We start from the raw sequence: 20838 nt of genomic DNA on the forward strand, positions 1-20838 counted from the left end.
TACATACATACATACATACATACATACATACATACATATATATATATATATATATATATATATATATATATATATATATATATATATAACTTTTTTCAAAGTGTAAAGTGCAGCATCTACACTCTCAGTTTTTAGATCTGCTCAGATTTCGTTATTGCATTGGCCCAATCAGAATTAAGAGCAAAGGTCTGTTTAAATGCCGACAGGAGCTGTGTTTGAATTACGGTAATTTTTTCCTAGTTGTAGTGATGTTCACACTAGTTTGATCACTTTTGAAAACTTTAGAATCAGCTGCAGGGCGGGATTTGCGCTGAACCCAGAGACTTCGTGTGGAAACACGAAAATGTACTTATACTCCGCGCAAAAAATATTGAACTTGGTCACTCGGTCACACGTGCACCGTACCGAAAGCCCTGTACCGAAACGGTCCGGTACAAATACTCTTACCGTTACACCCCTAATATATATATATAATATATATATACTTATTATTATCATTATTCTTTCTATTATTTTTTTTTTTTTTTGTGTGTTCCAGTTGATGCATATCTACATTAAAATAAGATATACTGCCCAGCTCTAACTAGTAATTCCAATATGAAACTCAAAATTACTTTTTTTATCTCTCTGTTTAGATCTCAAAACTACAGGATACCCTCTGTTCAATACCACAGTATTGATAGGTGTTCGTCTCTGCAGCTGTACCCACAGTAGTTTTGCACAGTCATATTTTATGGCATGTAGATCTAAAGCGTGCCACGTTTTTTCTTTCTCTGCCTGAGCACATCCCACTTAAAGGCCTGAAGAGAAATCATGTTGTTGTCATGAGCAGGGCGACAGGCCAGTGGAGATGGATGATTCATTTCCATCCCCATTAATACTATGATTTGTTTACAGATGCATTGCAGGTCTGGAGAGAAGTACTCTCTTCTGCCCGAGAGTGAGAGATGATTTGTGTACCGCTGGCTTAGATTAGCTCCAGTCCCCATATTGGACATCATATTTCCCAAGGTATTTTTCCTGCAGGCCTAAGTGAAAACCAGATGTCACACACGTCAGCTGCGAGGGGGTATGAAGTATGCTTTTTTGTCACCATGATAGTCGAGACCATAAAAAAATGTGGCGATATCTTCCCGACACCTACATATTTCCTGTTCTCAGGCCTCGGCCAGGCTCTGAATTAAACAAACCCATCACAGAGAGTTTAAACACAAATCACTGTCTATCATGTTGTGTTATTGAGTCACAGCAGTTTGCTACACTATAGGTTTGGCTACTCCACGACACTTTAAAGTGTGTTTCTAGTGCGCCTATTGAATCGTACAGTCTTATGTCCTGCTAACGTAGAGAGGCACAAATCCTTGTCCTGAAACGATTGCTTACAGCCAAACAAGTCAAACTGAAAAAATACTCAAGTATGCTAACATTTATTTGAATGCTCTACCAATGTACTGCAAACTTGTTGACCCACTGAACACACTTGACCTGAACTATTGCATTGATGTGGCAGTTACAAACTCCAGAACTCAAGGGGGTGACAGAGTGCCCTTCAAAAGGTTCTGGTATTGAACCACATGTGTTATTATCCAGGTAGCTAACTACAAACTCAGCCAAGAGTTCATGCTGGTTCCGACCTAGAGAAAACTTACATCAGTTCTGGAAATGTATATATATGTTGCACTACGAATTAGTTTTGAACGCAACATAAAAAAAAAAAAAAAAAAAAAAATAAGCTTGCATTGCAAGGGCTTGTAATGTCATGTACAGTAGGATTAATTTTGCCCTTTCTGCATGAAATATTGCTTGAAATTACTTGTTTTGCAGCTTATCCCGGCCACAGCCCTGCTGAAAAGCCTAAGCTAGTTGGCTGGTTTTTAGCCTGTTCATAGTTGATTTAGCAAGCTGGTTTTACAAGGGTTTTGACCACTTCTGGTCTGGATGGGAGACCAGATGACCAACTAGCTAAAACCAGCTGAAGACAAGCTTGACTAAATCCTTTGTAAACCAGTAACCACCATACAGTATTTTAATCTGCAAATGAAATAGAAAAGATTACTGAAGCATATTTAAAAGGAAACACTATTACTATCACTATTACTACTAACCCTCTAGGCACCATGGTCGAGTTTACTCAACAAGATGCGGCACTGAATAAAACGGCAGATTTTGTCAAATTTCATGCAACCTCCCCTGCACCACATGGCAGACATGTAATAATTCATCTCTGGCTCAAAAACACGTTTCATTTAAACACGTGACTTTTCATGAAAATTATATAATTCACGATGGCCACCACCATATGACGTCATAATATGCAAATTAGATGGGAAAATGTAATCCCTACATTTTCACTACATAAACATTGGGTCATCCTTAATATTTTTATAATTAACAGAAAGTCTCTATCTTTTATTACTTTTAAGATATAGCCTTTTGAAATTAAGATGTCAAAATCAAACGTTTTAGGAAAAAACCTAAAGGTTAAATACAATTTACAGTACTATACTATTTATACTGTATTTATTTCCACTTAAAAATGTCAGGTTTATTTCACATTGCTGGTGTTTCTTTGTAACTTTTTTTGTAAAATTTATAATCAGTTTACAGCTGATTTTTTTTTTTTTTTTTTTTTTTTTACACCAATATAATTTCAGTGTTGACAGTTTTCATTTTTTAAAATTGTATATTTTTTTGTCTACTGTGGGGTCCACAGTAAAAGTCCAGTAGTTAAAGCACACTTCGGGTTTGAAGAGAATTACGGTCCCATAATGCCTGAGGGCTGAAATGAAGGTTGTGTATGCCAGTTAGCGTTCCTGTGTGGTTAAGGGTAACAGCTTAGCACGTGCCAAGGCATGGTGGTATACGACAGCAGTGGCCCGTGCGTGTGGGGGTGTGGCGTGGCACTCTGAGCGACACGGCGTCAGATGGAGGAGCTGTTCTCCATTAGACGAGAGCTCCCCAGGGAACCGCCGCAGCTGACGAGCTGTAAGAAGTGTCTGCTAATTACGAAAGTCCAAATTTGAACCGCTTTGAAGATGGCGAGCTCGGAGAGTCTCAACAGGAGTTGTGCGCTAACCTTTTGTCTTGGTCCAAACGGGGGCCTTCTCTCGCTCTACAACCACTGACTCGTAAATCTACAGTCAAGAAGAGGTAACGGTCATGCAGAGTTCAGCCCGTGTTGTTTTTTCTTGCTCATGTATGTAATTTAATTTCATATAATTTTATTATCCCATGCTCACTCAAATTACACGCTACACACACTAAGGTACCGATAGACCGAAGGTCTGAGAGGAACACGCTAATGAGGTTGGGGAAAATATGCAAGTGGTCATTGCACTAATGCATCAGGTTTATACAAGTGAAACTATGGAGCTTTTAGCTTTTATTTCCTCCTTATGTCAATAGATTGGAAGCAGCTGCATGTAATGAATGAGACTATTTAAAAAACGCCCTCATCAGTCAGTGCCTCACTCAGTAGGAATGCCAGTTTGAAATAATCCACATATTTCGACCTAAATCATCGTTGACTGTGACTTGCCCCTGCGTAATTGTCTGAACGTTGCATTTTTACAGTGTCACCATATTTCTGAGCCATTAGAAATGAACAATCGACTAGATTCAGCCGCACGTGTTTCACACAGTTATCTGCGACCTCCCGGCAGATTAATCTTAAAGAAACAGAAGTGACCAGTTTTTACCCTCTGCATTAAGCACAACAGTATGTAGAGCAAACCGAGCGTAACAAAACTTTTTTTTCTCTCTCTCATTGCTTCAGTGTTCCAATGTGTCCCATGAGGCCTCCAGCAAATCACATAGCTCAGTAAAATCAGCACGAACCAGAGAAACTTCTGGAAATCTCATCAGCGAGGCGCACGACCGTCAATCAAATTCACAAATCTGAGGGGTTTGTGACCTTAGATTTGCGGGGAGTCGCTCCGCGCTGATCGAATTAGCTATCGGTCTATCAAATGCAGCAATATTTTGGCATGTTTGAAAATCTTAATACTTTATTGCTCTTGAGAGGAACAAACCCCCTGAACCTCATAGACGTTTCATGCCTGATAGACGTAATACTCCAAAAGCTCTGTAATTTATTCCAGTGAAAACATACTGAAACCGCTGCGTGTTGTTTCAAACCAAAATGTACGCAAAGACAGAGCGTAACTCCTATATATGTCCCATTTGCGGTGACTGAATGATGTGCCGGTTGTGTTTTCCTCTCCACACACACATTCTCTCTCATGGGTTTTTCTTTTTTTTTCCTCCCATGGGTGCCGGAATGGATTCCCAACAGCATGGTTCCCATAATTGTTCACAATCTACCCTGAAATCATTTTAATCTGGGGCCACTTCGACACTCATATAACTAAACAAAACACACTCACACACTTATTGTAGATCATTTAGATGAGTAGAGATAGATTGATTCGTCGGTATGATTTTGATTATTGTGATAAATATATCCAGCTAACAGTGAACAGGACCGCCATTCTTTGTGAGGATGATAAGGAAACATGAAGAAAAGCTAAATTAAAGTGTGGGACATGCATCTCAAATCTAAATAAATAAACAAATGTAGCTCATCCAATCAGAATTAATAATACAATTTAAAAGAAAATGACAGATTTAGTTTCCAATGAGTAATCTGATCTTTTGGTTTGCTACATTAATTAATCAGAAAATAAACTAATAAAATAAAATAACATTATGATATACTTAAATATTTAATATTACTTCATATATTGTATTTAATATCCGCATATGTAAATAACTGGAATATCTCAATAGAATACTTAAAATTATATACATTTAACATTTAAATGACTGGAATATTTCAATATAACTGTTTTGCACCATAAAATAATCGGAAAACAAATACAATTATTATATATTTATAATATGATATATTTTTATGTAATAAATATTACATTACAGTATTAATATTATTATATATTCAAGTTACTGGATACAATTATTTAAGTTCATTCCTGTTTCTATTATATATATATATATATATATATAGCAGCAATTCTCATATCACTCATATATCCAATATAAAAAAAGGTCACACCGCCTAACTCAAATTTTTTTCATCCTTTTTGCTGCCTGAAAAAAATGTTTCACCTCTTAAATAAATAAATAAAGCATATAATACAAATTAATTACTGAAGCCATAAAGTCAATAATTTCAATGCATTATATGTAGAAGAAAAGGTCAGCGTTCCCCGGTGGAACACACAAACAGGACTTAACATATAGATCTATAAACAAATTTGTCATTGGACCAAAGAGAAGTGTAAATGTGTGCTTACACTCACTAATGTTTGGGTCACTCTGTCGAGGTCTCACAGGATGGATCCATCTATGTCCATTTCCTGGAAACACTGTTAGATGAGGTAAAAAAAGAAAAAAAAAAACACTCATAATAATGTCTTTATTAATGCACTTTATGTTTCCAAACATTCAAGCTACACACAGAAACTTCTGTAAGAAATGTGCTTAAATAAAGTAACCTGGTAAAGTAAGCCTGGTGAATGACCCCCTCTGGCCTGCTTTATCCTATACATCCCACATATCAAATCGCTCCGCCACTCTTCCTTGCACTCCACAGAGGAGGAAATTCCCTGGAAAATGAGACACATCCTTTTGGCTGGGATATCCTGGATCAGTTTCATCCTCATCTGAACCTGATACTGAACTTGTGCAAACTCTCCCACCGTGTGTGTTCATAACCCTGCGCTCTACTGCAGGAAAACGGAAAAGGAGAATGAAGAGATTCAACAACTGAGTAAAAAGACATTTAGCATGTTTAAGTAAATGCATTACTGCACATGCATGCAAATGTCACATATGCATCACATACAATGGCAGTTTAACTCATCCCAGTATTAAAATTAAACAAAAACCTACTTAAAATTAAACAATTAAATGCTTATTACAAATAATTGCATAGGTCCAAAAATATGTAAAACTGCAAACATGTCAATGGCTGAAGCGAAAAACTGAATTACTAAATTTAAAAAAATGTAAGGGAGGAAAATTTAATTACTGTTTTTTTTTTTTTTTAATGCCTGAAATATTTTTTTTTTTTTCTAGACAAATACAAATTATGACTAATATATTTTTAATATATATATTTAATGAACTAGAATTCATTGGAAGAAAGTTATTTTAAATGCATGGCTGTTAGCAAGGAGAATAATAAATTGTATCGCCACTAATGTCCTTTTTGTGCAAATCAATAATTATTGCTAAAATAAACTAATTAAAATTAAAAAAATAAACAAAATATTGATAATAATTATAATAAATCAATTAATACAATTAATAAAGAAGTGATTATACATTCAATAATAATAATAATAATAATAATAATAATAATAATAATAATGTATTTGACAGTTGAATATTTCAGCATTGCTGAACAGTCAGCAAGAAACAAGTGGTCTTCCTTCCATCCAACCTGACCCATTATCACCTTGTTTTATTATCATTAATAACCAGCGCAAACACAACAACATGCTGACTGCACATTTGAATCTTCATTTTCACCATGAACCAACACTGACAGGCGAAGAGTGTATAAAAATAATCAGAGTGTACACGGAGGGTGAGAAGTCTGCTAATCAGAAGACGAGACCCCGTCCTCCCCCACCACCTCCCTCCCTCACTTCATTTTCCCTTCTAATTACTTTGTCTTCTGATAAAGGCATGGCTTTGGGATCATCAAAGGTCCTTGAAACAAAGAGCAATATATAGCAATTACTGAGCCTCTCATCTGCCGGGCTCAGATTAAAAAGCAGCACACAAGAACACTCCAAACTCTTGGCTCGTATGTTCAGAGCTGTCATAACATTGTGTCTGGAACGTTCTATGGAATTCTGCGGTCCTCCGAAGGCAATTAGGAGGAACAATTAGCTCGTAATTGCTTAAGACTCGCTATGCACATCTTAACTTGAATTCATGTAAAAAGTACTTTATATGGACGTGTAAATCTGAGCATTGTGTTGTTTTGAAGAGGTTCCTTTTGGGGTCATGATATAATGAGGGCTTTTGTTTAGTTTGTGGCAACTATACCAGATAATAAAAGAAATAAAAAAAATTAAATCAATAAAAGTAAAAAAACAAAAGCCTTCTGAAATCATGCAATACTTACTGTGAACAACAAAGTGAAATTTAAGGTGTTATTCACTGTTAACCTTCCCTTCTGTCAAAATGCTCAAATGAAATGAAAATATCAAAAGCCATATCATGCCATGTTTGATGGCAATGAAACTAAATAGCATTAGTCTGAAACAATGTTTGCAAATAATTGTATTTTTTATTTATTTTATATTTTTACTTTTTAAAGACACGTGCACAATAACAGAATTAAATGCCATTTGTCTAAAACAACACAAGCAATATAAAAATATATATGTGTGTGTGTGTGTGTGTGTGTGTGTGTGTGTGTATATAAAATACATATTTAAAAAAAAATGATTCTGTCCATCTGAAAGTTATTGGATTATCTGAAGTAGTCTCTAAATTAACATATTTTATAAATTGTACATATCTGTGCACAATAAGACCGGAAACATGCATTGACAAAGCAAACAGGGTCAATTATCTGTTATGTTGGCTTTAAGTGGTAAAAATACAGTTTCATTAAAGGACGCTACATGCTATCACAGACATAACTAATTGTGAGAGCACTGCCATGCAGATCCAACGTGATAACAAGGTACACATAATCTGTCACCTAAATGTCTGTAACCTGAGTGCTGGTCTTAATAAGTCCTCATAGATGGAACCCAAGTGGTTAACATCTCTAATGAACAGGACTGTTCACAGCCCTGCCTGCACAGTGTGAACTTACATCGGAGCCATTAGCTGTTAAAAAGCTGATTATTGTGGAAGAAGTCTTTTCAAGGTTAAACACTGCAAGGTTCTGCCGTGAACACCACTTAATTGCAATTATATTTGAAAATAGTTGAAACTATTTTACGCCCGCACTTAGTGTGAATGGTGAAAGTGTTAAACATGAAAAAAGCACCATGCCTGTCAGAATTCAGTAGCCTTATTAAACATGATTATGCAGCGCATTTGTGTGATTTTCAGAATTATTGTACATGGACCATTTATACAAATGTTTCACAGTGAGTGATGATGTACTTCAAGGAGAAAAAGTTGAGTAAATTCACCAAGAATCTTTTCTTGCAGGCTAGTTTAGAATAATATTTTGACACTGTAGCGATTAAGTCATCTGAATGTCAGTTTAAATACTTGTAACAGATAACAGTTGACCATTTGATAATTATTTGGTAAATTACTGCTGCAATGATCTGCAAAAACAAAATTAACAGATATGGAGAAATTTAGCATTTCATCAATTGCTCACCAATGGATCATCTGCAGTGAATGGGTGCCGTCAGAATGAGATTAAAACATCACAATAACTGACAAGTAATCCACATCACTCCAGTCAATCAATTAATGTCTCATTAAGCAAAAAAAAAGTGCTTTTAAGAAACAAATCCATCATTGTCCATCACAAATCCATCGTTTCATAATCCATAATAATGTTTCCTAAAGGAAAAAGTCCTTATCCTGTTGCCCTCTCACATCAAAATTCACCCACTTATTTATTATTTTATTTTTTGGACTGTCTTCATTTGTAAATGGTGCTTGATCTGTGCATATTTCTCTCCTGATTCTGACAAGATGACTTTATCACTGGAGGAAACAATATCATGGATAGAACACTCGTATTTTAGCCAGGAGCAACAGTTTGAACTTTTCTTACAAACATGCAGCTTTTCACTTCACAAGATGTTAATGGATGGAATGGAGTTGTGGGAATTAGTTGAGATGTTTTTATCAACTGTTCGGACTCTCATTCTGACGGCACCCATTCACTATGTGTGAGTAAGTGATGTAATGCTAAGTTTCTCCAAACCTGTTCCAATGATGAAACAAACTCATCTTGGATCACCTGAGTATGATATTTTTTTTTATTTTTTTTTTGGGGGGGGGGGGGGGGTGAACTGTTCCTTTTATAATTATTTGTGAAATGTATTCCCAATTTGAGTGGAAACGGTTTTACACCACTTTTATCAGTGTAGTCCCTGGTTAACCTGTTGGTTAGTAAATAAAACCAGATTTCACGCTGCAATGGGTGGTGAAACACCATGTGAATCATTCACAGCAATCTTTCAATCCCCCTGATCAGATCATGCGCGAATCTCGTGCACCTCTCTTTGCTTCTGTATGTGTTGAAAAATGAGAAAGTGGGAGGACAGGAAATGCATCGCCAGTCCTAGTCACAACTCCCTCCGAATTCCTCACAGTTCCTGGCACAATTACGTGGTGTGTGAAGCCGCTGCTTACACGCACACACTCCTCTGATGACAGCCCATCTACAGGGACATGTAGAATCAACGGCCATAAGACAGTAGGTTACAGTTCAGAAGAATTTGCAAGTTAAGTAGGCAGTGAGTGGGGAGGACATGCAGATGAACGGGAAGCCACATCATGCCGTTGTTAGCTTCACATGTAGGTTAATCATGTGACAAACGCATGGAGAACATTTACTTATCGAGTCTCCCCATTGGAAGAACTGCGGAGACATGCAAATCCACGCAAACTTAACTATGGTGGTGAAGCCATCTGTACAGGGATTTTAACTCACGTGAAAAAGGTTAATGTACGATATACAATCACGAAGCATAATATGTATTGTAGGATACCATAATTATATCATTAGCACAAAAATAAAGTGAAGGCCCGAGATAATAAAGTGGAATTAAATTGAGTATACACAGTATGATATTAGTGTACACTAAATACAATAGCCTACGCTGACCTCAACAAGTACTGGGGACATTGCTAAGATGTTTCATCAAGAAATTAGAATGATTTCTGAAGAATCATGTGACACTAAAACAGGGTTATTAAAATTAACTGGAACTTAAACCATAAAAACATTAAGATAAGAGATATAAGAAAGAAGATATAAGAAAGCTAAACTTTTTTAAAACCCATTACTATTATTATTATTATTATTATTAATAATAAATAAAAATAAGTTAATGTAATATGACCTAGTAAAATAACTAAAACTAAAGGGGAAAACAAACATAAAACTTTTAGATCAAGACAAAACCCCACAATGAAATCACAAAAATCTAACTTTGATCATTATTATCTGATCATAAGTATTTGTTTATGTATGATATTGCATTGGATTGTCATCAATCCAAGTGGCATTTGCAAACTTTTTAGCAAATTATGATTAATTATGAACTGTTAATTAATTTAATTATGTGAACCAGTACTTCTTATGTATGCATGTATAATGTATTTATGTATAAATTTATTTACATATTTATTGTCAACACTTAAACCTAATAAACTTATGGGAAAAAAATAACATTGATTTTTTTTTTTTTTTCAGAAACTTTATATATTGTTTTAGATAACACGACTAATATAATTAAAAAAAACTAAAATACCAAGAAAATATATAAGCATTTATTTATTTATTTATTCTGGTGTTTATTTAAAATAAATGGCAGTTGGTTTGCCATTTCATCTAATGCAATGACATTTAGACACTTGGTCTCACACTAAGTGTCCAAATGCATTTATAGCTACTGCACTGTACATCATTTAGCTAATTTAAGGCTATTAGCATTACTAAACCACATCAAAGACCCAAAGGTGCTAAACAACATGGTAAGGAACTGCACTGCCCACACACAAAGGTTATGGGTTCAATCCCAACAAGTAGTGACCCTGACTGAAGAGTCACTAACCATCTGTATTACCATTGCGCTCTGGAGGAAGACACTTAACCCCAGGTTACTCCAGAGGGACTGTCCATGAAATTAGCCAACTGTAATTTGCTTTAGATTACAAGTGCACGCAACTAAACAAAGCATTTGACCCTATCGCATTACAACCTTTGATTTCTGTAGGATGAAATCATCAGCCAGTCGTATCTATCAGGTGAGACGTCCCTGACGTCTTGCTTCACTTCAAGAAGTGCCAACACATAAAAATGGAATTACATTCCCTGTTCACTCTACTCAATTAGTCCTCATCAAAAAAAGGAATATTCCCATGTAAAATATACAGAGGAAAGTCTTTTAATCATTTTAAAAAGGCCCGTGCTCCACACGTCTGGGAGGATTTCAAGGAAGCAGCCAATTAGAAGTGTGAAAGTTGGAATATACTTGGCGAGTTTAGCGACTTACATATGGCATACGCTGGCATTTCTATAATTTAGCAGCGGTGCAATTAACAGTTATAATGTATGTTCTTTCCCGTGAAGGTCTAATTTGAAGGTTTTGCACATCTGCATATGAAACAGGGAATATCGCAGCGGTCTTTGTCAGGACTGATGTCTATAGCTTTTGAGCACAGAGCTGAGGAGATAGAGAGACTTATCAAGGGAATTCAAATGATAATGGTTATTTTCCTTCTCAGAGATCGATACTTGATATAGATAAAGAAAATATGTATAATTTTCATTTGAATATTTTATTCAAGATTGTGATAGAGACTTCTTAAAACCCACTCAAACTTTTAAACTGTGGCATATGTCAAATATTACTCATTACCTAGATGATGTTTAATTTACTTATTTATTTATTGATATCTTAATTACAGTTAGATGTATTTTATGCACCATTGTCGGTGACCTGCGACCCAGAGGATTAAAAGACTCAGGTTTCTTGGTGGGCGCCTATGTGTTTTTTGTGTGTGTTTTTGGCTTTGGAAGGCTCCCAGAAGCCATCTGGCTGTTCAGGGTGGTTAATATCCAAGAAATAATCCATTTACAGCTTTAAATCTACCGCCTGAAGTGTTCACACACTCTCTTGTCCTCCTAAAGAGCCGCAGCCTCCGGTGAGATCCCAATAACAGCAGCCTGCACAGCCGACGTGCGCTGGGGACACACAACTTTTCAAATGTATATGCGCGCTCACTAATCTGCCTCCATTCACTCTGATTATGTAAGCCAGCAGCCAGGCTCTGAAAAGAGAGAGAAAGAAAAGGCGACGTGTTGTGCACCGCACTGTATTTTCTCCAGGGTGTGCGTCTACCTTGACATCGGAACCCGATTGAGCAGAAAATATCTTCTAATATTCACAGTGGTGCACCAATATATCAAAACACGGGCTGGTAAATATTTGCCACATGTTATTAGAGCACATAAACCACAGGGTATTTGGAGAGGTGAAAGGTCACGCCTAATGCCGTCCCTTGAGGGAGGAGTTTTGTATATAACCAAATGGAGCCACGTCCAGGAATCCCCGACGGAGCAATGCAGGACATTGTAAATGGCCATATGCTAGTCTGTGTGGCTAAGGACAGTAAATATGTAAAGGAGATGGCTCATAAACCGTCATTATTAAACGAGTGACAAGGCTAATAGCGTATCTGCGCGCAGAAGCCCTCCGCAGCAGCAGATAGGGCCATTAAAAAGCTCGGCGAAGGCAAATAAAGAGTTAGGTTATAACCTAACAAGGTGCAATTTTATCCCCATAGATCTCGCACGTATTTTTTAAGGCTATTTAAAGTCAAGAATAGCTTCTGTTTAAGCCCTCTTGATCTACTCGGAAAAGAAAGCTGAATATTTAATGCCAAACTAGCTTTGATAGGATTCTTTCTCGCTAATTAAAGCCACATTTCAGTTGGGCTCGGGGTAAGGTGCGTATACAGGAGCGGAGGTTGGAATATTGAACATTTCTGGTCAGCAGTTCTTCCCTTAAAAAACTGTCCATTAAATCAGGCTTAGCCATGCCCTCATCTAAAGGGCTTTCATTCGGGTTTGGATAGGTAAAGCTCGTTTATCTGCGCACTCAAGTCGATAACGGGCCGAACGGGGAACGGGATGTTATTGTAGCTCATCTGTCAGAGATTCTGTTGGATTAATAATGGATGCGATGTTTAAGTAGGCATGTCCATTAGGAAAGAGACATCATTTATTTATTTACAGCCTCTGAAATGGGGATGATTCCGCATTTTCAGCTCAGTCGAACTAATAATGCAGCAAATTCACTGTGGACTAATGTTTTTAGAGCAATAATAATATTATCACTGGCTCTTGACAGATATTAAGTATTCCTGAATATTGTATGTCTGAAGCGACGGGGAATGGATTTGTCTGGCCTGCCGTTACAGAAGCATTAAGTGGGCCACGTCTATCATGCATTACAGTACGTTGAAACCGTAACTCATGTGTTGTAAATTAAGTGCAGCAGTAATATGCTGTGATTAAACTTCAGATACTTACATTTTATTCATGAAAACTTCAGAACTTTTTGATTATTTTACAAAATACTAACAGGATGGAAAGTGGCACAGAGAAAATAAACTTTCCCTCTCTAAACAGGTTTTATGTTTTTTTCAAAATATTAAAATTAGACCCCCCCCCCCCCCCCACACACACACACAAAAAGAGGAAATCCTGGAATCTAATGATGAAATTAAATTTAAACCAGATATGATGAGGACGTAAGAACACACTGCACCTTAGAAATTAGCAGAAAGCAGTTTATCTTTGTGCTTTAAATACTATTAGTCTTCACCCATCATGATTTACCATTATTTGATTAAAATGTAAAATGATACCATCTAAATACAGCAGCACTCGTCGGGCCCCATATCACAATGCTGATATTTATTGATATTCATTGTTTTTTAGCATGTTTACATATGTATGCGTTGTTATTGTGCCCCACTGACATTCCCAAATGGGAATTAAAAGCAACTGGCCTCAGGACAAATGTTACTATTCATCCATGAATCTCAGGACCTTTTATTACATGGGGGTCTGATATCTAAAATGAGCCAATTACAAAGTCGTCCCAGACTGTTAAACATGCAGACGCTAAGCGTTGAGCTCCACTGAGTGTTTGCATGTTCTCTCATTGTTTCAAGTGAAGCAATCAAAATTCGGCATTATTTTTGTGTGTGTTCTTTTGTAGGGTCAAATCAATCTAAAGTGCATGTGTGTATCATTAAAGGAAAAAAGAGCACTAACACGCTTGTTCTGGATAAGTTCAGACAACTGTAAGGCAGTGCTGTGATATTCTCCTGCTTTGTATGTGCTTTCATTATCAGTTAATGAGGTTCACACGGAATTAAAAGAACAAATAATTTCTCACCTTACAGGTGTTTTTCTATTCAGTGTTTCACACATTTAGATAGGCCAGATGGAATGACTTGATGAGACATTTTATCTGCTGTGTTTACATATTTCCTGTTGAAACAGGAAGTTGTGTGGAACAAATGGAAGAACTCATATCTTTTTTGTAAAACAGCCTTTCCGCAACAGCGGTTAAGCATGATTTGCTGCTTGCTATTGCTAGTCAGAGGCAGGTCAAAGGTCAAGGTTTGGTAGGATAGCATGACACCACCTCCACCAAGCTTTACAGATGAGCTTGTATGCTTAGGATTATTTGCTGTTCCCTTTTTTCTCCACACTCTTTCTTTCCAATCACTTAGATAAAGGTTAATCTTTGTCTCATCGGTCCATCAACTCAACACATTTGTGAAGAATCTTGCCTTTCTATTTTTGGTGCTGATCAGAGGTATGCATCTTGTTGTGTAGCAGACTGTAGATTGACAAAGCATCACCCCAGCTTTCTGGAGGTTGTTGATGATATTAAAGACATGTATTTTAGGTTTCATTTCACACTTTTATGATTTGTCTGTCATCAACTGCTGTTGTTTTTCTCAGTTGATCAAGTCGTCGTTGGCTGCTGATTTCACAGGTAGTTCCCAAAGTCTTTTTTACTTCAAATAAAAGTTGGTTATGTTGTGGATTTCCCCATAGCAGGTTAGTTTGATCTTTTAAATGCTTTAATGAAGACTTAAAAAAAAATGTAATGGAAAAAAATACTTCCGAAATCAACGCTGCTGAAATACTTGGTGGTTCTAATGCACTCTATAGTATTTAAATGCATTTCTTGCTTCAAAACAATGCAATACAATGCAAATGTAAAGTCTATTAATGTACGTATCACAGGTTGAATCTTACAGACTTTGTTGTAGCTTTATGATTTGCTTATAAATACCTTTAGGAGCATACCAGCCTATATTTCATTTTGGTCCATAATGGCATCCATATGAACATCATCAATGGTCTCTTTAACATCCCTGCCTGTTAAAATATAGCTTTGTGGGTCTCAATCTATAAATTTCCCTTCAAATTTAAGCTTCGTATTGAAACACCGTGTCGCTACTAGTCGTATAAGTTTAACATTCACGTCTGTTCAGACTTCCTCACACGCCGTACAGTGTCAGAAACAGGAAAGCCCCGTTATTAAAAGCCGCCAGGCTGTTTTCTGCTGAACGTGACCCACAACGTCCTGCACTGTACTCTGTTAAAGTAGTCAGGGCTGGCCCGCGTGAGCGCATGAGCTCTCTTTCTCTTGTTAAAGGTCAAGCAGCCCTTTTCTAAACAGTAATTGTGTCTGATAGGTTAAGCATGTAATATGCAGCGGCGCTGAAAGCGGCTTCTCACCCGTTCACGTACTGACCTGTTCCACTTCATAATGGGGATGTTGTAAAAGCGCAGACGCCTGCTGGGTCGAGCTGTTAGCTGTGAGAGCGGCAGGCTGAATGGTGAATGGCTGTTTCAGTGTGTTTTAAGCACCGTTCAGACTGTCCAGCATCGAGTTCTGCTCTAATGAGCTGACTGTCAAAGACCGATCCCGGGCCAGAGCCATTTCACTCTCATTCTCTCGTATTTATGAAGCTCTCAGGCCGACTGTCAAAAGTTCCACCATGACGTTTGATCATTTGGCAACAAATGCAATATTTGAGCCAAACGGATATTGGGAAATTTCCATTGAACTCTGTTCTGTTAAGAGTGCTGTTTTTATATGGTCACCTCATTGAAACCACTACAGACATAGGATATATAAATCTAAAACAGACCTTTCCTCTCATTATTTATGTTTTGATGGAGAAATGTATGATTTCCTGGCCTTGTGGTTTTATTATGTATATGTGTAGTGATTTATTTGAAGTGCAAAAAATGTGTGAAGTCGTTTTATGGGGAGTTCACAGTTAAAGGATTACTTTTTGCATATTATAGTGTTTTACAATTATTGAGTCTCCAAAAAGTTGCCTGATATTTCAAGCTTCTGAAAACAATACAGTTCAATGAAAATGTAACATCTATACTTGAATAAATGACTGTTTTCCACATCACAGTACAGATAGTATATTCTGTGTTAGTCATTTTCTTGTCAATTTTAGGAGTATACCAGCTTATATTTACATTAAAATATGTAAAAGTTATATATTGTTAGTACATTTCATTTAAACATTTTCTCCCGATTCAGCAAGCATGTGCTGGTGTTTGGATTATATAATCAAAAATGTATTTTAACCTGTTCTGAGAGAAGTCGTGTAGGTCATGTACACACTGCTGCTAAAACTGTTCATATTCTGAGTGCTTAAAGAAATAATTCATGCAAAAATGAAAACTGTGTGAAATGAAAGTCATTAACTGACCATCATCTCATTCCAAACCCATATGGCTTTCTTTGTTCTGTGGAACACACAAAGAGATGTGTTAAAAATATTCTGGCGTGCTTTTCAGTATAACTTGCATTTATGCATTTATCAAAAGTAAACTGCATTGCAACCAAACTTGCCTGGGATTTGAACCCATGACATTGTCATTGCTAGAATACTGTTGGTATGGAAGACAATTTCTGGCACATAAGGAAAAAAACATATGACATACTTACTGTAAGTCATACATTGAAATTATCACATGCCAAATTGCTACTTTACAAATCAAAATTGCGACTTGCAAGATCAATGATCTGACAAAACACAATAGTGGTTCATATATATTTATATATAGGCAAATTCAGCACACACCTTATTAATAAAGCTAAACAAGAAAGCATAAGAGCCAAGAACATGAACTATATATATATCCCTATAGCTATCATCATCCAGGCCTGAAACTACCACAAACTACTTTAATTCCATTCTGTACACAATTTCCAGGAGTGACAAGCACATTTCACAAACAAATTCACTCATGAAAAAATCCCCAGGCAAAAATCGGTTCTAAAAATAATCAATTCCTCAACAATGCATGTCAAATTTTGTACTTGGACTTCGCAGCCTGTTTAAAACTCTTACCTTAAGTATTTCAACTTTCTAGAACTCCCTCACCTGTTTGATCAGACGTCACAATGCACGTACAGCAGAAAAGAGAGATATCGTCGGGCTAATTTGAAGGTGCTATCTGGTGTAGGTATGTTAATGAGTCTTGGGGCACTTGGGTTTCTGTCTCTATGTGTATCGACTGCTGAGGAGAACCTGGCAGAACTAATCCGGCTGTCTGATCTCCCTCCTGCTTCATGCCACTCTGTTAATTACCGAGCTACTATTGACAAGCTCTCAGCTCAGCGCGCTGATCCATCAGACGGCAGTACAGAGCGATTAGACCATCACTCCCCAAATTTCTAACACCAGGAGAAGGGCTATTATTCACTTAAGAGAGGAATGACAATGTGTCCTTCTCAAACCTGAATCCCTTTTAGAGAGGGTGGGAAATTAGCTGTCTCCCCTTCTCTGTGGAGAGTGAGACCCCTCGCTGGGCTTGGAGGCTCTTAGAAGAACAGTTCTAAAATGATGTGTTATTTTGTGTGTGTGTGTGTGTGTGTGTGTGTTCCTGTAATTGAAAAGACTGTACTTACTTTATAACTACCTTTGTAATATTCATTAAAATAGTGGCTCTGCTTTCACTAAACAACGACAGCAATTAATGCCCATCATTTTGCCCATCACTAACAGTTATTTATTTTTGATACACTATGAAAATAGGAATACATAAAAACAAGAACAACAACAACAAAAACATTTTATAACACATTTTATACCATTTTGTGTCGTACCACAAAAGCAATCAATCAATCAATCAATCAATCAATATTATTCCGATTATTTTTTATGCTCCATCTGTGAAACAATTTTACTTTTCTGCTGACATCACCTAGGTCACAAAAGCTATTGGATAATGTTTTGATGTACTGGATTTCAGCAAACTCACAATCAAGATGAAATCATTTAATAAATCACTAGTAACACCAACAAATAAATGCAATATGCTATGGATAAATGCATCTGCCAAATAAATATATTTTTTTTTTATTCTGAAACAGAGATAAAATGGCTGGTAAATGGTGAATCAGGTGGTGTTAAGCTGTCAGTGTAGTAGAAACACACACATGCATGTGCCTCAGGACTTCAGGACTTCTCCTGGCCCTTTATATCCCATGTTCTTTAATGGGATGGGGTCAATTCTGCTTTACCCACATAAGCACACCTGCCCTACCGCCTCGCTGCCCCTCTTTCCTCAGCCTGGGGGCTAAATCAACCTCCTTATTAAGATGGTAATGCATGTGAACTGTAGGGAGGAGGGGAAAGGCATCTTTTGCTCAGTCAGTCAAGCTCATTGTGTGTAACACATGCCTGAATCCACCAATACACTCCAATCCTCACCAACACCAACCACACCAACAGCCGACAGCCACGCAGACACACCAGAGCCGCTAGCTGGAATTGACATGCAAATAAAGTCCAAACGGTTGAGCGTCTACGTGTGCTTATTTATTGCAGGGCTTCCCGGAGTCTCAACTAATATGATGTGACACCAAAAATAATACTCAATTCGATTTACAATTCATCTAATAATGTTTAATTTTACTCTTCATTTAACATGATTTCCCAGCCAGTGATTACAAGAATGGATAGCATTAATTTGAGCAAGATCTACGATGTACCAGCGTGTTCTTCTGTTTGGAAAAATGAATTCTGATCACATTCATAAGTATGAAAGCCAGAAAAGGCAATAGCTTAATTATCTTTTGACGATGTTCATTTACGCTGGGTTATATTAATCTTTCTGGATTCAGAAATGAGCAGCTCTGCTGCTGTACAGAAGCATATCATCGGTCTTATGAAGGTTGAGGTTTGTACACAACTCCACAGACAGTGAAACGCTGAACATACAACACCATATTAATGATATATTAACCATTAGGGTGGGATGCCTGAAAACCCCTCACAAAAGCTGAGTTATGTTGGGTTATAACTGCCACGACTCGAGTTATTTCTGCTATATAAAACTTTATAGATGTAAATATGGAAACACAGAGGCCACTGGGTCTCGTCCGTGTGTGTGTGTATGGCAACAAAACAACAATAAAACCGGCTACATATGTGAAAGTGTCTCAAAGATTTTATACAGTTGTACTTTCATTTTTAGCTTGTTTAAGTCTATGAGCTGACTCAAATATATATTATAAATCTAAAAAAAAAAAAAAAAAAAAAAAAAAAATTGAGTAGCATACCAGTACAACTAAATGTGCTGATAGATTAAATGTTATCTATAGAGCTTCAGTATGTGTTGAAATCACACAAAACAAGAATATAATGAATCGCGCTGATTACTTGAGCAACGTGTTTTCTAACAGATTCGGTCACACATGGCACACATTAAAATCATATCAGACGTGTCAGGTTCTCGTCATTCACATTGATGGCACGTGAGATCACTGAGCTTATCATCTGCTTATCATTGCAATGATTGCACGATGATTTTTCGGACAGACAGCCGAGTAGCATGTGAAAAGCAGTGCTGCTTTTTCAGCCCCTGAAGTCTCACACACTCTGGTGGGCTGGTTTGCTTCTAATTTCAGGGTGTTGTCAGTAAGAGCACTGGCCTTGCACTGAAAAAGCCCGGGGATTGAATTACTCTCCCCTTCTCTCGCTGTGACCTCGTCAGAGGGGGGTTAGAGAAAGAAAGGGAGGCAGAACGGCCCCTACTTCGCCATTTTATACCCCCCCGCTTCATACAAAACCCCACGGGCTCACCCAGTGTCCAGCTTTCCTCGGATTTCCCTCCACCATTTACGCCCACTCCCGCCTAAATGACCCTGCGCCGCCCCGCGCCGCCCCGCGCGGCCCGAAAGAAAACCTGTCCCCATTAGTGATGATTGCTGACCTGATTTTCTTTCCCTGTTGTCCCCATAGTCAGAATTTCAGGATTTGTGACTTTGTTTTGAAAGAGTTTTTTTTTTTTTTTTTCTTCTTCTGCACGAGTCTTCCTCACAGGCTTTGTGTTTCTCGACATTAGCAATTCCACAATACAAACAACAAACGGATGAAAGCGGGGCGAGAGAGAACGAGAGAACATAGCTGAAGTAAAGAGAAAGATAAAAAAACATGAGGGTAGCTGTGCACATTCCAGAGAACTGCATGTTACTCCAAATTAATTACAGTAGTTTCTCAACCATTTCTCCCGTCGTCTCAACGTGACTGTTTTTTTTTTTCCTTCAATACCTCACGGAGTTCCACATTCTGCCGTAAAAAATTCAGAAGCCCCTTTAGTCCCGTCTGGAGTCAAGGTCAGAATGCGCGCATGTTGATGACAGACAAATCTCTTTCATTTTTCATGAGTTGCTTAAAGGCATAGAGCGTTTTCTGCCAAAGCAGGGCCTGTGTAATGCGCGATCATTTTCCCCCCACCTCGCTCATTATGTCAAACCGCACATGCAACACAAAGACACATATTTGCTTTGAATTGATGTTTTCGGATTCGCGGGGTACACGCCGCTTACTAACCGCCAGAGCAAGGACGTATAAATACATCCAGGCGGTCGGTGAAGGGTAATGATGTCTAGAACTGAGGTAATTTGTGGCCCAACAAAGTGTCAACCGCCGCACAGTTCATCATTACAAACACCATCCATATGCATGCGTCCATCCAGTCTGCAGAATTTGACAGCTCGGATATTAGCCCAAAAATTGCTTTAA

The 20838-nt window shown here is 37.5% G+C and overlaps 1 long non-coding RNA gene across 1 annotated transcript in view; it reads right to left on the reverse strand.

Annotated features, from left to right (window-relative positions):
* Positions 1 to 5318: 5318 nt before the first annotated feature.
* The window catches only part of LOC127968743 (uncharacterized), a 28011-nt gene continuing 12491 nt past the window's right edge, over positions 5319 to 20838 (reverse strand). Inside the window, exons 2-3 of the long non-coding RNA XR_008156110.1 lie at positions 5514 to 5744; positions 5319 to 5384 (exon numbers count right to left, since the gene is read on the reverse strand). This is a non-coding gene — a long non-coding RNA (uncharacterized LOC127968743). The remainder of the gene's footprint in view (positions 5385 to 5513; positions 5745 to 20838) is intronic.

Source organism: Carassius gibelio, chromosome B12, assembly GCF_023724105.1.
Source record: "Carassius gibelio isolate Cgi1373 ecotype wild population from Czech Republic chromosome B12, carGib1.2-hapl.c, whole genome shotgun sequence".
Classification (NCBI taxonomy): Eukaryota; Metazoa; Chordata; class Actinopteri; order Cypriniformes; family Cyprinidae; genus Carassius; species Carassius gibelio.